This window comes from Thalassophryne amazonica, chromosome 19, assembly GCF_902500255.1.
Source record: "Thalassophryne amazonica chromosome 19, fThaAma1.1, whole genome shotgun sequence".
NCBI lineage: Eukaryota > Metazoa > Chordata > Actinopteri > Batrachoidiformes > Batrachoididae > Thalassophryne > Thalassophryne amazonica.
In genome coordinates, this window is record NC_047121.1 from 39,414,943 (window position 1) to 39,433,165 (window position 18,223).

Genomic DNA, 18,223 nt, shown 5'->3' on the forward strand with positions numbered 1-18,223 from the left:
TACAGAGTTGATTGACAACGTTCACCTCAATTCCAAGTTCTTTAGCTGGACCCTGGCTTGTGCAAAATGTGCTCTTTCCGGTGTATGTCAGGAAGTCATACACTATCCCAGACACACCTGCTTGAATGAATATCTTGAAGCCCTAGTGGTGAAGTTTGCTTGGGAGATACTGTCACAGAGATCCAGCCTTTGTTCCTTTATAAGGAATCATTATTTCACCTATTGAGAACTTGTTCTCACTCAAATTTCTACCCCTAATCTGGCAACGTATCTTAGGGGATACATACATTTCAAAAGCTACTAAGTAACACCACAAACACAGTTGGAACTTTTTTTCTTCATCAGAATGTTTAGACAAATGTAACCATAGCCACCCGACCCCCCGCTTCACTTTTAATTTCGTACAGTGTAAAGAATAAATGAAAATATATGCTATTTTACTCATAATTAGCTTTGCATGCTAATAATGCTAAAAGTTACCAAATTGAATAAAAGTTTTTGTCTTCCTTATTTTCAAAAAGTAACAAATGTTTAGAAGTATGTACACCATGCAGGTTTAAATGAACTAGGTACTGTATTGAATAAATGAAGCTGAATAGAGTGTATACTTGTGCCATAATGTGTTCAAGGGTTTTATCATGATGTCAAATAAATGAAAATGTGTATGCCTATGCTTTGATGGGTGTTCAATTGATTTATGATGGTTTTTAAATTATACAGTTTCATACGGTTTGATTAATGATTGAAATATGTGCTTATGATGAATTGTATTGAACATGTGGAACTTCTGACAGGTGTGTTGACTCTCAAATCAGAAAAGTGTTTTGCTTTAAGGTTTTCATAAATAACATATGCTTAAGTAGGGTGTAACATGTTGGTTTAAAACATGTCAGACATTGACCATTTTTAACCCTCTGGGGCCGACGCCTAAGACCAAGCTTTACTAAATTATAAATAACTTTTGAATGATATGAGATAGAAACTTACTTTTTTTGGCTGAAAAGTTAACTCCACGTACTTTTGAGCCAGCCATCGGAGTGATATGTTACTCATTGGCCCGTTTGAATAGCCCCCTGGGTGCTCCAATGAGTACATACTATTAGTACATACTCAGTGTGCCCTGCGCCATTATGGACAGCGATCAGTGAAAGCAGGAGCACACAGAGAGCCTCTGATGACAACCTCACATGCTCAAACAAAGAGTGTGTAACTATCAGGATTGCTCCACTATTTCGCATGTGGATGTTACTGGATAACTCTGTTGCTTTCTCTGCGTAAAGCACTTGTTTACCATATCAATGGACAACAAAACGCAAAGGCCATTTTGTATATATTGTTTAAAATGTACATTTGTGTTTATTGTTTGAACCTTTTTGTTGTACAGCCTTTCACACAAGACCTCAAATTACCTTTATAAAGTGTCAAAACAGTTGTTTATTCTAGTTTGCTGTGTGTTTTGAGTAAATGTATGTGGAAAATTATTTTTTGCTTTATTTTTTCCTTGCCTATTTTTGATTGTAAACCTTTATTACTCTTATAAAACAGAACAAAAACATATATATTCTGAAACCACAGGTTGTCCTGAAAAAAAGAGACATAAAATTTGATTGTGGGATGCAGGGAGAGCTGTTAACAGCAATAATAAAACATTTATGCCGGGCAAGTGAACTGTCCAAAAAATGCCCTCAGACCCCAGAGGGTTAATAAAGTCATGACTAATGCCTGACATGATGTTTCATGATATGTTTAAAGGTCATGAGGTCAAGATGTGTAATGCAAATAATATTGTTGTTGCCTCTGTTTATAATCAAAGGGTTTGTACATTTATGTTTGAACTATACTGATCAGTAATGTACAGTTGAATGATTGTACTGTTCAAAATTAATTGCTGCTTCTGTATTCTGTAAAATGTGAGTGATCTCATACTTTGACTGTGTGAAAGAATTTTGCTTCCAGAGGGAAAACAATGACTGGGTTGTTTCTTATCAGAAACCAATCTTGAAAGTGTCTGGAGAAATACAATAACATCACTGAACTGAACTCGTGGACCTGTTGTCATATGAAGTTGAAAGTAACAAGAAGAGAGTGATTCTTTAACAACTGATCTACATTAATTATTAGATACACTTTGCCATGAAGGCAAAGTGGGAGTGTACAAGTATGTGCTGTCAATTTTTAAACTGTTTCAGGCGTCTCAGGTCAAAGGGTTTGAAATCTGCTGCCCTGTCCACTCTACATGTCTTCTTCAGCTCCAAGACACCAAATTAAAGCCCAGACTGTGAGCTTTCCATAGAGGCCAAAAATGGTAAGATCAAGCAGGGTTTTAGTTGAAAAAAAGCCTTGTTAAATGGGTCTATACCCTGTTCTGTGGAATAATCTCCCTGCATCACTAAAACAGTCAGATTCTGTGGAGATTTTCAAGTCCAGATTTAAGACGCACTTATTTTCCCTTTCATATGGCTAGCATAATGGTACAGTTTTGTTTTACGCTTTTTACTCTGTTAACTCAGTTATTAGTAATTGGAGCGGGCTGCGGCCTCAACTTTACCTAAATTCTGGGTCTTTTAGTGAGGTTTAGGGCTAGTGGCCAGCGATCACCTTAGTACTTCTCTGTTTTTCTTGTTGTTTAATGCTGGCAAATTATACAGTATTTTTTGTCTTTCTGATGCCTGATTCTGTTTTTTCTCTCTGTTTAAGGTGCAGCTCCATCCAGAGATGGGAGTTGTATTCGTGTTGGCGATCCTCCTGTCCTGTGCGCAGTAGCATTTCTTGTATATTCGTCCATGAATTGTTCTGTGAATTGTTCTGTAATTTATGTTTGTAGCATGGCCCAAGCAGAGGGTCACCACTTTGAGTCTGGTCTGCTTGAGATTTCTTCCTCAGAGGGAGATTTTCCTTAACACTGTTGCTCTGGGGGTAGGTAAGGTTAGACTTTACCTTTGTGAAGTGCTTTGAGGCAACTCTGTCATGATTTTGCGCTATATGAATGAAAATAAATTGAAATTGAAATAAATTGAAATTCAAGTATTTTACATCACATGAAAGCGTAAATTCTGCCCTTTCCAGCAACAATAAGCTTGTATTTGTATCAAGCAGGGTTTTAGTTGAAAAAAAGCTTGGTTAAATGGGTCTATATCCACGATGGTTCCACAGGCCATGAAATGTGTGCTTGTCCAAATCTGACCCAGGTCCCTTAAACCTGCTTCAATATTCAAGTATTTTACATCAAATGAAAGCTTACATTCTGTTGTGTTTGTGCCCTTGTATTTGTGGCACAAACACTGTGCCCAAAATCAGCCAGTAAGTGTGGTCAATTTTCAAACTATTTCAGGGGTCTCAGGTCAACGGGTTTGAATTTGGCAGCCCTGTCCCCTCCACGTGTCTTCTTCAGCTCTTTGCAAAACACCAAATTAAATTGCAGACTGTGAGCTTTGCATAGAAGTGAAGAATCGTAAGATAAAGTGGCGCTTTATTTGAAAAAAGCCTGGTTAAATGGGTCTATTGCCATGATGGTTCCACAGGCAATGAAATGTGCGCTTGTCCGAATCTGACTCAGGTCCCTGAAAGCTGCATCAATATTCAAGTATTTTACATAAAATGAAACCTTAAATTCTGCCCTTTCCATCAACAATAAGCTTGTAATTGTGGCATAAACACTATGCCTAAAATCAGCCAGTAAGTGTGGTCAATTTTCAAACTATTTCAGGCATCTCAGGTCAAAGGGTTTGAAATCTGCAGCCCTGTCCCCTCCACATGTCTTCTTCATCTCCTTACAAGACACCAAATTAAAACCCAGACTGTGAGCTTTCCATAGAGGCCAAACATTTGTTAGATTAAGCAGGGTTTTAGTTGAAAAAAAGCCTGGTTAAATGGGTCTATATCCTGGATGGTTCCACAGGCCATGAAATGTGTGCTTGTCCAAATCTGACCCAAGTCCCTGAAAGCTGCATCAATATTCAAGTATTTTACATCAAATGAAAGGTTACATTTTGCCCTTTCCAGCAACAATAAGCTTGGAATTGTGGCACAAACAGTGTTCCTAAAATCAGCCAGTAAGTGATGTCAATTTTCAAACTCTTTCAGGCGTCTCAGGTCAAAGGGTTTGAATTCTGCAGCCCTGTCCCCTCACCTGTTTTCCTCAGCTCTTTGGAAGACACTAAATTCAAGCCCAGACTGTGAGCTTTACATAGAGACCACAAATGGTAAGATCAAGCAGGGTTTTAGTTGAGTTTAGTTGGTTTTAGTTGCGTGCCATCTCGGATCTGCCAATTTTTAAAACAAAACTCAAAACGTATTTGTTTAGATGTTTGATACTTAGTCTTTTTAGACTTGGGAATAAAATGAATCCGTGTTCCTCTTTTTAACTATATTTTAAATGCGATTTTATATGTACAGCGCTTTGGTCAACTTAGGTTGTTATAAGGCGCTTAACAAATAAAATTTGATTGATTGATTGATAAATTCTGCCCTTTCCAGCAACAATAAGCTTATAATTGTGGCACTTTACTGTCATTTTATCATCTTATCACGGGTCACTTTAGACAATGTACTTTGGTTTTTAATTGCACTCCTCCCACTGCACTGTTTTTTCTGTTTCTCTGTTTTTCTGTTGCACACAGCCTTTCATATTTCATATTTCTTTTTTTTTATCTTAGATTTTATCTTATTTTGATACATATGTTATATTTTATCTTAGCATTTTATCTCTTCTTAATGTTGCACCATTGTACCGAAGCAAATTCCTAGTCTGTGAATCCTGTTCACTGGCAATGGCAATAAACTTCTTCTGATTCTGATTCTGATTCAAACAGTGTTCTTAAAATCAGCCAGTACGTGTGGTCAAATTTCAAACTTTTTCAGGCGTCTCAGGTCAAAGGGTTTGAATTTTGCAGTCCTGTCATCTCCATGTGTCTTCTTCAGCTCTTTTGAAAACACCAAATTAAAACCCTCTCTGTGAGTTTTCCATATAGGCCAAAAATGGTAAGATCAAGCAGAGTTTTAGTTGAACAAAAAAGCCTGGTTAAATGGGTCTATATCCAGGATGGTTCCACAGGCCATGAAATGTGTGCTTACCAAATCTAACCCAGGTCCCATAAAGCTGCGTCAATATTCAAGTATTTTACATCACATGAAAGCGTAAATTCTGCCCTTTCCAACAACAATACGCTTGTAATCTAGCATTAGGAGTCTCCAATTGGTTCAAAATGCTGCAGCCAGACTTTTGACACAAAGCAGAAAGTTCAACAACATAACACCCATTTTGACATCCCTTCACTGGCTTCCTGTCCCAGTGAGATCAGATTTTAAGGTTCTGTTACTAACCTATAAAATTATTCATGGTCTGGCACCTCCCTACCTAGCTGACCTAATTAAACCTTACGTACCGGCCCGGGCTTTACGTTCTCAGGGTGCTGGACTACTTTGTGTCCCTAACATGAATAAGAAGTCTGCGGGTCACAGAGCTTTCTCTTATCGTGCCCTGTTCTGTGGAATAATCTCCCTGCATTAATAAAACAGTCAGATTCTGTGGAGATTTTCAAGTCCAGACTTAAGACGCACTTATTTTCCCTTTCATATGGCTAGCATAATGGTACAGTTTTCTTTTACGCTTTTTACTGTTTTAATTCATTTATTAGTAATTGGAGCAGGCTGCGCCTCAACTTTACCTAAATTCTGGATCTTTTAGTGAAGTTTAGGGCTAGTGGCCAGCGATCAACCTTAGTACTTCTCTGTTTTTCTTGTTGTTTAATGCTGGCAAATTATACCGTATTTTTTGTCTTTCTGATCCCTGATTCTGTTTTTTTTTTTTTCTGTTTAAGGTGCAGCTCCATCCAGAGATGGGAGTTGTATTCATGTTGGCGATCCTCCTGTCGTGTGCGCCAGTAGCATTTTTTGTATATTCGTCCATGAATTGTTCTGTGAATTGTTCTGTAATTTATGTTTGTAGCATGGCCCAAGCAGCGGGTCTCCCCTTTGAGTCTGGTCTGCTTGAGGTTTCTTCCTCAGAGGGAGTTTTTCCTTACCACTGTTACTCTGGGGGTTGGTAAGGTTAGACCTTACCTGTGTGAAGCGCTTTGAGGCAACTCTGTTGTGATTTGGCACTATAAAAATGAAAATAAATTGAAATTGAAATAAATTGAAATTCAAGTATTTTACATCATATGAAAGTGTAAATTCTGCCCTTTCCAGCAACAATAAGCTTGGAATTGTGGTGCAAACAGTGTTCCTAAAATCAGCCAGTAAGTGTGATCAATTTTCAAACTGTTTCAGGCATCTCAGGTCAAAGGGTTTGAAATCTGCAGCCCTGTCCCCTCCACATGTCTTCTTCAGCTCCTTGCAAGACACCAAATTAAAGCCCAGACTGTGAGCTTTCTATAAAGGCCAAAAATGGTTAGATCAAGCAGGGTTTCCATAGGCCATGAAATGCTTGTCCAAATCTGACCCAGGTCCCTTAAAGCTGCTTCAATATTGAAGTATTTTAGAACAAATGAAAGCTTAAATTCTGACCTTTCCAGCAATAATATGCTTGTAATTATGGCACAAACACTGTGGCTAAAAGTAGCCTGTAAGTCTGGTCAATTTTCAAACTATTTCAGGCGTCTCAGGTCAAAGGGTTTGAATTCTGCAGCCCTGTCCCCGCTCCACGTGTCTTCTTCAGCTCTTTGCAAGACACCAAATTAAAACCCAGACTGTGAGCTTTCCACAGAGGCCACGAATGGTAAGATCTAGCAGGGTTTTAGTTGAAAACAAGCCTGGTTAATTGGGTCTATACCCAGGATCGTTCCACAGGCCATGAAATGTATGCTTGCCCAAATCTGACCCAGGTCCCTTAAAGCTGCATCAATATTCAAGTTTTTCCATCAAAAGAAAGCGTAAATTCCCCCCTTTTCAGCAATAATAAGCTTGGAATTGTGGCACAATGGCGCCCTATATGCTGAAAACCCTTATGCAGCCCGAGCTTATTTTCATTGGGAGGCCAGTCGCGGAAGTTCAGATAAGTCACTTCAGCATCTTGGGCGCGCGGGGACTGATGGCAAGGTATCGGGACAAACAAATGTACATGCTTGACGTCAGACACATAGTCAGTGTAATATCATTCACTACTGTGTGCGGTAAATGGCATTTCTTTGTTGTTACGGAAGCATATTGCCTTCACTGAATTAAAAAAAATTGTCTCTGATCTCGTAATTACAAGAAAAGATCTCATAATTACGACATCAGGATCTCGTAATTATAAGAAAAGATCAGGTATTTAAATTGTTTTATGTATATTCTTCTGTACTTCCAGTGCTTCAGTAAAGACGCGGGCTGAGCTCAGCCAGTGATAACACACTGCAATTAAACACAGTGTAGATTTTCCCCTTAACTGCTCCCAGATGAATGTCCAGAGACGAGCACGGGGCGTCTTCCTGCTTTCACTCACACAGCCCCACCGACCGCTGAGGGACACAGCGGGGCTTATTCCCACCCGGGTGCATGCCAGTCTGTGGGCCCGGTGCCCCGCCTCACTGGAGGAGTTTCATTCATCCAGGAACAGTTTAAGGGGAAATCCAGTTTAAGGGGAAAGCCAGATGTGGAGTAATACATTAAATGTGAAACGGTCTAATAATTTCACCCTGCTCAAAGCTGTGTAAAAAAACAGTGTTTAGATGCACAGAACGTGTGTCAAATACGCAAATCTGTGCGCATGAGACAAGCGTCGGGGCTGGAAAAGACGAGAAAATTTTCAGTGTGTCGTTCATGCAGAAAAGGTCCGATGACAACACACAGCTTTGTTTCTGCACATGAAACCATCAGCCAATCACAGACAGGGACTCACACAGTTTAATGTGCATGCAGTGTGCGCAGTCACACTGCATGCACATTAAACTGTGTGAGTCCCCGTATTACGTATGTTGATTTTTGCCTTGCCTCCACTTCTCAGATCCGTCCAGCTGATCAGCGGCACCTGCCAGCTGATGCCCAGCCCAGTGCCCCGCCTCGCTGGAGGAGTTTCATTCATCCAGGAACAGTTTAAGGGGAAATCCACACTTTGAGTGTGCCGTGGTGTGAATCACAGTGCAGTTTCGAAGGTTACAAATTGGCCGATTTTCGATTATGAGTTGGGAATTCTAAAACTTGTCTTCACAGAGGGACTGGAAGTATGGAAGCACATTGTATGGAAGTGATTACACACACACACACACACACACACACACACACACACACACACACACACACACACACAATAAATAAATTTAAAAAAACATAAAAATAGCCTTATCTCGTAATTACGAGAAAAGATCTCATAATTACAACATCGCGATCAGCGGTCAAATGTTTTTGTTTTTTTTTTATCTTGTAAATGCAATAGGCTTCCGGAACTGACAGCTGCGCACATGGCTTTGTTTGTCCCGATAGCCACCGACTGCCACGCATGCGTACTTGTAATGCAGAAGTCGCTTATTCTTGCCATCAGATTCACCACCTTGCCGGAAGTGACGTGGCTCTGCAGCAACCCATAACAGCACGAACGTCCACACATCATCAGACACAAGGGAGTTATTCCAATTCTAATCTAATTCCATCGCTTGCACGGTTTACTTTTAGGTTTACTGTCGAGGCCCATTGTAAGCCATCAACTGAAGCAATAGCATCTTCGTGCCAAACTGGAAATTCTGTGAGCAGACACAGATTTCTCCATCTTGTCAACTGCATTGAGTAATTCTGTATCAGAATCCACATCAATACTTTCGTATGTTAAGCCGGGTTCACACGGCAGGATAATTAGGCTGATATCGGACCCGATCTTCCCCTTCTGACAATCTTAAGGACGCCCTGACAATCGTGATGACGTCATAGAGAACCTTACTAGATATTCCTGCCGTGTGTGGTGTGTTCAGGAGCGCTCCGATCGCAAATTTGGGATATTCAACATGTTGTTTTTTTTGGCCCGATATCGCAGTGTGTGTTGTGTCCTCCGACCACAAACGAGCACGCAGCCTGCTGAATGTGACGTGTAGCCAATCAGAAAGCGAGGTGATGGACATACGGAGTGGAAAATAAAATCAAAACAGCTGTTCTGACTTACCAGAAGGTCCGGTGGTCGCGCTGTCTCCACTTCTTTAAAGAACGCCTTGTCTTTTTCTTTTTGTATCGTTTATTCCCTCTGTTTTAAATAGTCCACAAAGTACTTTCGTTTGTTTACTCTGAAGTCACGTTTAATCTCGAGAGATTTTTGCGAGATTTCCTGTCTGAACTGTAAATGATCATGTGTGAAATCTGTTCGTGTGTGATGTTGTTGTTATTACCGTGTGGCTGGACACCACACACTGTACGACCAAACCTGTTAGATCCATGATTTTTTATCTTCACGTGTGTGGTCTCTCAGGTTTTGGAAACCTAAAGATAATATTAAAATCCTGTCGTGTGAATCAGGCTTTAGTTTAAATTTACCTATTTCAGCACTGTCGTCCGTACGTGACTTCCTCTCACCCTCAGCCATTATTGACCACACTCTCACGAGCTCCACTAGCTTAGCTTAGTTAGTTGGCCCGCAGCCGACATGCTTGATGAATTCCGTTTGAGGCGAAGGACAAGTCCAGTCATTACCTTGGAGTATTTGCCTGTGTTGCCATTTGGAGGATTCATCTGTAAATTTTCTGTTATCTGCTGTACTCTACGGAAAAGGGATGTAAAGATTGACGACCGTGTTTGCGGGTGGCAAGACTTTACAACAATTTTGAGATTGTGGTTTCAAACTGTTACATTAATGAACTGACTGTTTGGATTTAATGTGTTTGAACTGAGGCTGCTTTAGTGAAGCTTAGGGCTAGTGGCTGACGGTCACCTTAGTATTTCCTGTTTTTCTTTTTGTTTAATGCTGGCCAATTATACTATATTTCTTGTCTTTCTGATGCCTGATTCTGTTTTTTCTCTGTTTAAGGTGCAGCTCCATAAAAAGATGGGTGTGGTATTGGTGCTGAAAACCCTCCTGTCCTGTATACCAACAGCATTTCTTGTATATTTGTTTTGTGAATTGTTCTGTAATTTGTGTCTGTAGCATGGCCCAAGCAGAGGCTCACCCCTTTGAGCCTGGTCTGCTTGAGGTTTCTTTCTTAGAGGGAGTTTTTCTTTACCACTGCTGCTCTGGAAGTTAGTAAGGTTAGACCTTACTTGTGTGAAGCACCTTGAGGCAACTCTTTGTGATATGGTGCTATATGAATGAAAATAAATTGAAATTTAAATTGAAAACCCAAACTCCTCTCGCGCATTTGCAGCACAACCTCAGCCCCCGAGATCAGAAGTTGGCATTCCATCTCTCAACTTCTACTGTTTAGCTCCAGTGTACTTGAAGGATGAAGCCCCACAGGTCTTCACAACAGCAGTTGTGATCAATGTGGCAATCCCATCTGACAGCAACATCAAAAAGGAGCACGAGAAAACAGAAGAGCTAAGAGCTGAAGGAGCAACTGGAGCAGGTGTGGAATCTAAAGTCCAAAGTGGTCCCAGTGGTAATAGGAACACTTGCAGCTGTAACTCCTAAAATGGAAGAGTGGCTCAGATTTCAGGTACAACATCAGAGGTGTCTGTCCAGAAGAGTGCAGTTGTAGAAACAGCTAAGATACTGCGCCAAACCCTCAAACTCCCAGGCCTCTGGTAAAGGACCCGAATTTGAGGAACATGCATGAATGTCATGATAATATTGGGCCGTCAGGAATTTATTTGAATTGTTCTTTTTCTGGGGCAGAATGACTGTAGAACAGACATCTTCAAAATAATGAAAAACAATAATTTGGTGTGCAAAATTTAATTTATTTTGTGCTCTGTGTGCTGGATGTGATGAATCACAGCCTCGGGGATGGTCTTCTGAAATCAACATAGAGGCAACATTATGAATATTATGTATATGGAGTTTCTTCACTGTAGGGAGAACAAAATGGCAAGTTTAAAAAAAGGTTATTTTATATTCGAATCATGTGAATACAAATAAAATGTATTTTTTTTAATCATATATTTTTGTCATACCATTTATTCTTGCCCTTTTTCTTCAGGGGCACTCGGACTGGCTGGAAGTAGTCGGCAGGTTTAAACCTTCCCCTGGTAACGGCAACATATTTTCCATCATTCTTCAAGTCTTGTGGATCTTTCACAAGCTGTCCATCAAGTGTGTAAAGCCTGAAAATAAAAAGAAAGAAAGAAGAAACTTGATTGCAATTCTGACTCTAAATTGCAAGTATTTATAGATGATTAATTTTGATTTGATACAAATATGAGCCTAAAATAATCACAAAACATCATTAGCATAACCATCATTATTTAAAAAAATAGGTTAAAGGCTTTAATGAGAGTAAAGTTTAATTGTGACAGTCTGGTTGATAGTTCAATAGGTTTTTGTGTTAATTACAGTTAGTATGTTATAACTAGAACTGATGGTGTAACAGCTGTGGTTGGTGCGCTGTGCACGTGATTTACAGTGTGTTGGTGTTGTACCTCTTCACTCCAGCATGAGAGCACATCATGGGTCCCACCACGCTGCAGACGTTGTCCATCGACTTCAGAGCCGTCTTTGGAATTTTTACAGTCACTGAAGGAATTAGAGGCTCTCCATTGGTGAAAACACTGCAGAGTGAAGAAACAGAGTGACACAAATACTCACAGAAAATTCACATTCAGGATAAGTAATCCATCTGAAAGTCTGGACTTACTCGATGGTGAAATACTCTATTTTTCGATTTCTCTCATTTTTACCAGTCGCCTCGGTTTTGGTCTGAACAGGTTTAATCTGAAAAGATTTAAGAAGCTGTTTAAAAAATTAGCCACAACAGGAAATAAAGAATAAAGCATAATCCATTTTGAACGTGCACTTAAAGTTTCATATGTGCTAAATGTTAACTGACATTCTTCTTGTGCAAACATGCACTTTTTAGCTGTGAAAGAAGAAATTTATGGGAGAAAATCTTTGTAACTAAATAACCTGCACAGAAGAAAGTGAACTCACGTCTTCTTTATGACGTACTGCTTGAACAAATTGTTTCTCTTTACTGTGGGGAGGAAGATCAATATGGGAATTAAAAAATGATTTCACAGTAGATTCACATGTGAATACAAATAGAATGTATTTATTACATTTTTTTTAAAATTTATTTATTTACTGCCCTACCATTTGTTCCCGTCACATTTCTTGAAGTACTGAACAGGTTTAAACTTCCCCTTACTAACAGCAACGTAACAGCCGTCAAACTTCAACTCCGTCACAGATTTAACAGGTTGTCCATCAAGTGTGTAAAGACTGCAAGTTAAAAGAAGAGTTAGAACAAACTGGAGCAAGCTTTGATCACATTCAATGACTGACAATTTACTTTCTGTTACACACACACACAATAACAGGGTCAATTCCATTTCAGACTGCAATTTTTAACAAAACAAAACAAAATTATTAATAATAATAATTATTCAGTTCCATTAATAAATGTGTGTGTGTGTGTGTGTGTGTGTGTGTGTGTGTGTTTGCACCTCTTCACTCCAGTACGAAGGGACATGATGTCTGCAACAATGGCTAACACGCTTTCCATTGACTTCAGAGCCGTCTTTGGAATTTTTACAGTCACTGAAGGAATTAGAGGCTCTCCATTGGTGAAAACACTGCAGAATGAAGAAACAGAGAGTGAGACAAATACTCAGAAAATTCACATTCAGGATAAGTAATTATCCATCTGAAAGTCTGGACTTACTCGATGGTGAAATACTCTATTTTTGGATTTCTCTCATTTTTACCAGTCGCCTTGGTTTTGGTCTGAACAACAGGTTTAATCTGAAAAGATTTGAAAAGCTGTTTAAAAAAATGATAAGCCACAACAGGAAATAAAGAATAAAGCATAATCCATTTTGAACGTGCACTTAAAGTTTCATATGTGCTAAATGTTAACTGACATTCTTGTGCAAACATGCACTTTTTAGCTGTGAAAGAAGAAATTTATGGGAGAAAATCTTTGTAACTAAACAACCTGCACAGAAGAAAGTGAACTCACATCGTCTTTATGACGTACTGCTTGAACAAATTGTTTCTCTTTACTGTGGGGAGGAAGATCAATATGGGAATTAAAAAATGATTTCACAGTAGATTCACATGTGAATACAAATAGAATGTATTTATTACATTTTTTTTAAAATTTATTTATTTACTGCCCTACCATTTGTTCCCGTCACATTTCTTGAAGTACTGAACAGGTTTAAACTTCCCCTTACTAACAGCAACGTAACAGCCGTCAAACTTCAACTCCGTCACAGATTTAACAGGTTGTCCATCAAGTGTGTAAAGACTGCAAGTTAAAAGAAGAGTTAGGAGAAACTGGAGCAAGCTTTGATCACATTCAATGACTGACAATTTACTTTCTGTTACACACACACACACAATAACAGGGTCAATTCCAGTTCAGACTACAATGTTTAACAAAACAAAACAAAATTATTAATTGTTATTATTATTAATAATAATAATTATTCAGTTCCATTAATAAGTGTGTGTGTGTTTGCACCTCTTCACTCCAGTACGAAGGGACATGATGTCTGCAACAATGGCTAAAACGCTTTCCATTGACTTCAGTGCATAATTTGGAATCTTGACGTTAACTGGAGGAATTAGAGGCTGTCCATTGGTAAAAACTCTATTGAATGAAGAAAAAGAGAGATCATTAGTCAGAGAACATTAAAATTCTGGACAAATAATTATCCATCTAAAAATCTATACTTACTTTATGGAGAAAGGCCTCAATTTTTGATTATCCTTGAGCTGAATCACTGGCTTTATCTGATTTTTTTTTAAATGGTAAAAGAAAAAAACAATTAATATGCAAAAGCAGCAAGTAAAAATTGCCACACTATAAGTGTTGATATATTTTAAAATAACAGGAACTTGAGGTCTGTGAACAAGGCTGTAAAATGCCATGTCAGCTGATTAAATATATACATCAGGGGAAGTAAAACCTTTGTGATGAAAATAATTAACAAACTGTAATGATGGCATCTGTTTGACAAATATAATGTGGAAATTTATGCAGGAAAATGTGTAACATGCATGAAGCTGCATGAAGTATGGAAGTGAACTCACCACTTTCTGTGCGTGATGTTCTTTTGCAACAGCAGGTGGCTGGTCTTTACTGTAGGCAGTAAACACATCACCAGGTTAAAAAAATGTCTCTTACATGAGAACGACATAGGAACACAAATAAATGCATTTTCTTGATATTGTTTGTTTTATGTCATACCGTTCATTCCTGATGTTCTTTCGTGTTTGGACCGGAGGAACCCGTGTCACTCTGTCAGCAAACACACTACATCAACAGATATAATCATTCAGACAATATTCATATTCAGGTTCAATAATTGTCCACATGAAGGTCTGGACTTACACAGTCTTCTTCTTCTTATGGACAGTTGGGTCCTCAGTCGGTTTAACCTGAAAGTTTAAAAAAGGTGATAAAAATTTAATATGCAGCAGTCATTAAAAAAACAAACAAACATGGAACATTGTAAGAGGTGAATTATTATAATTCCACAATTATGCTGAGTCTTTTAGCAACTTGGATTTTTAAATTACTATTAATGTAAATGTAAGTTTGTTCAGTTTTGTGGAATAAACATATTTTCTGACCTTTTCTTCTTTCTTTTTCTGTGGCTGTGAGTTCTTTGGTTTTGCACCGTAGCTGGAAAGATAAAACAAATCATATGACTGAGGGGAGAAATGCAGATTACAGTGTAATAAAATCCCTTTAATTAGGTCAAAGATTATTATTTTTTAGATTAAAAAAAAGTTGAACAAACGCACTGAACAACCTGTTGTTGTTTCTTATTTTTTTATGTGCTCACAGAAACTGAGAGGACTTTAAGAGTTAGCTTTTTTATACCAGAAAATGGGAAGAAAAAAGTCTTGAAGTTTCTGTGAATCATTTTCCAAACAGTGCATTTCCTTTTGTAAATGTCAATGAGCTGAAAAAGCAGTGAGACAGACAGAGATTGGTGTTTCTGTGCATGATACTTACTCTAACTTCTTAAAAGGCTGGTATCCAACTGCAACATAAGTCTCTCCATGTTGCAGTTCATCCAGTCCACAAACCTTGGCTCCATTAACTGTGTACAGTTTTCGGACAGCTCCAAAGGGAGCCTTGAGTTTAGACGTCAAGATGTCCAAAAGACTTTCAAATGTGGGCACCTGACACTTATTAAAAGTGATCTTTACTCCTGGAAGATAAGCGTCTCCATTTCTGTACACAATAATTGTTTTGTTTGATGATGAGTTTTGGGGGATTCTGTGTGACATATTTGATTTTGTAGAGCAAAAGTTTTCCCTGGGTGCTGGACCTAACTGGCTCGGACCAGAGGAATCCGACTGTTTAATTAAAAGCAAGCTGCTCCTAGTGGTTAGATTGTGTCTATCTTTAATTAGGATGAGTTATACAGAGGACAAATTTGGTTCTATGTATATTTGTACGACAATAAAGGCTCTGTTCTATTTAACACAGCTGCTCCTCTGAGGTCACACGTGAACAACAAAGACCATCAAATGGAACAACAACCTTACAGCCGAAACAGCAAAGCTGACATAACATTAAAAGGAAGATAAAGATTAAGGTACTCAAGGAACAATTTCAATAAGATATCAAAGATAAAAGCATATTTTGCCTAGCAACAATACAGATATCAAAGATAAAAGTATATGTTGCATATGCTTTTATCTTTGATAGCTTTATTGAAGAATATTGGGAATGAACGGTATGACATATGACATTTGGTCACTTTTCAAAGGGGTCAGACTTGTCAATAAAGTCAATTTAATGTTCAGTGGCTGATTTCAGGTCAGCTTGGTGTATAAATCTCATTGGTCCAAGCAGTGAGAGCTATCAGCTGGCTGTTAGAAGCAAGCTAGAGACAAAACAGAACCATGGTTTGATTAATTGTCTAGCCGATTGTTAAGTGTGATGTAACACATCATGTGATTTTCAACTTCTGAGTCCAAACAAAAAAGGCGCGCTGTCATTAACATTGAAAACTGCACTGAGACTCTCTGATCAGGCTGCACTTAACCCTCCTGTTGTCCTCATTTTCTGTATACACCCTGTGTCCTCCGGTTCAAAATGACCCGTCTTCACTAAACCCCCAATATAAGCAGCTTAATTGAATTTTAAACACCAAATTTCATCTTGCATATTGTCATCCACCACAAAATGTGTGAATACCTGAGTTTTCCCTCTTCACTTGAATTTCTATAGCTTAAGAAAAGGAAAAAAATGTGCAAAAAGGAGTTTTGAATGCATTTTTATTCCCAATGACTCTGTTTCTTGGACAATACACCTGACCAGCTGCAAAGTGCAGAAAGAGGAACACTGAGTGTCAAACCATTTGAATTTACATGCAAACATGAAGGTAAAGCTTCAGGGGAGCAGAGAGATGGTGGACAGTTTCTGAACATATTACCTGTTCATGGTACAGATGGAGTGTGTTTGGTTTGTGGAGGAGCACAAAAACTCTCCAGAAGAAAACCAGGTCTTCTTCAATCAGTGGAGGCGCAACGTCCTTTATGATCCTGTGGGATAAAAAAAAAAAAAAAAAAAAACAAATCAGGGTGTCTGATTTTTAAAAAAAACATGTTTAGCTTGAATAAATGGCTGGGAAGCAATTACAGCCATCAGCTGTGAGCTTCATTTGTTCCTCTGTGTGTTGATCAAAAATGACATGACAAAATCTCTTGTTAAAAGTGAAATCTGCAGGAAAATAGTTGATGTCCAGCTCTTGTGATAACCAGAGAAATTGCACACGATGGTCACGGATCCACAGAGCGATCTGTTTAGAAATGAAATGGTCATTCAGCCAGCTTCTGTGGGCCGTCCTTAAAGGGACAGTAACATCCCTTAATGTCTTTGAAGCCCATAAAATTTTCACCAAAAACCACCTGAATTTCTCGAATGGTGTCCACATGGATGTGCCTCACAGTTTCTAAAAAAAATTTGATCAAGCAAAGCGGCAGTCTCTCAGCCATTTCCCTGACAATGAAAATCCGCCGAGAGGGCTGGACCACTCCTCACTCAAAGCCTGCTCACAGGCGAATGACGCAACCGACAGGCATGAAAAAAATCACGCATGCGCATGAAGGTTCAAGGTTGGCTCACGCAAGCACACGTGATTCAAATCCACATCAACAAAAACTCATGTGTTGCCAGACAGAGCTGATGGATTCCAGTCCAAAAACTGTAAAAAATAAATAAATAAATAAAATTCACACAAAATTATTAAACAAAAGTATTGGTTATTGAATATGTAAAATATGCATATATATATATATATATATATATATATTTGAAGTCCACAGTTGCTTAGTGGGCATCACGATGGCTTAGTGGTTAGCACTGTGGCCTCACAGCGAGAAGGTCATGGGTTCAATTCCAGCCTGTGGCCTTTCTGTGTGGAGTTTGCATGTTCTCCCTGTGTTTGCGTGGGTTTTCTCTGGGTGCTCCGGTTTCCTCCCACATCCAGAGATCCACATCCTGTCCTGGGTGTACCCCGCTTCGTGCTCTATGGCTGCTGGGATAGGCTCCAGCCCCCCACGACCCTTAATTGGACTAAGTGGTTTAAAATGAATGTGTGAGTTCTTTAGTGTCTCATAAAAAGAAATGCAGCCAAAGAATAAATAAAAATCTTACAGTAATAAACCATTTCTTTGCAAACCACGTTAATTTGCTTTGCATTAAGGAAGCAGGCATCAGAGATTTCTGACGTCCACCAGTCCAGATCCAGATCACCTCCAAAATTCAGTGGAGTTTTCCAGCATGACCTATCTCTCTGTGGTGCAAATTTGGTGAGAATCCATTTTGACGTAATCCTTCAAAGCTTATATAAAGTGAAACGTGTTACAGAATCCGGATCCAGATTCAGATCAACTCCAAAATTTAATGGAGTCTTCCATGGCCTAATATGTATCTGTGTTGAAAAATTCATTAAAATCTGTGTAGTAATTTTGATGTAATCTTGCTAACAGTAATCCTTCAACGCCTATATAAAGTGAAACTTGATCCACTATCCGGACCCGGATCACCTCCAAAGTTTAATGGATTCTTTATCAAAATCCATGCAGTTGTTTTGATGTAATCCTGCTAACAGACAGACAAATAAAAAACACTGATGATTTTGTTATGTCCTTGGCAGACATAAGTAATTCATTCATTCATTCATTTTGGATGCACACTTGTTC

General features: G+C 38.8%; 2 long non-coding RNA genes across 2 annotated transcripts; one reads left to right on the plus strand and one right to left on the minus strand.

The window, feature by feature from the left end:
* Positions 1–526: 526 nt before the first annotated feature.
* LOC117500910 lies at positions 527–16,176 on the plus strand. Its single transcript, XR_004557890.1, has 3 exons — positions 527–537; positions 14,900–14,905; positions 16,051–16,176. It is a non-coding gene; the product is annotated as an uncharacterized LOC117500910 (long non-coding RNA).
* LOC117500911 lies at positions 14,270–14,710 on the minus strand. The gene is made up of 3 exons (XR_004557891.1): positions 14,633–14,710; positions 14,391–14,437; positions 14,270–14,312 (listed from the first exon to the last, which is right to left on the minus strand). It is a non-coding gene; the product is annotated as an uncharacterized LOC117500911 (long non-coding RNA).
* Positions 16,177–18,223: the final 2,047 nt, after the last annotated feature.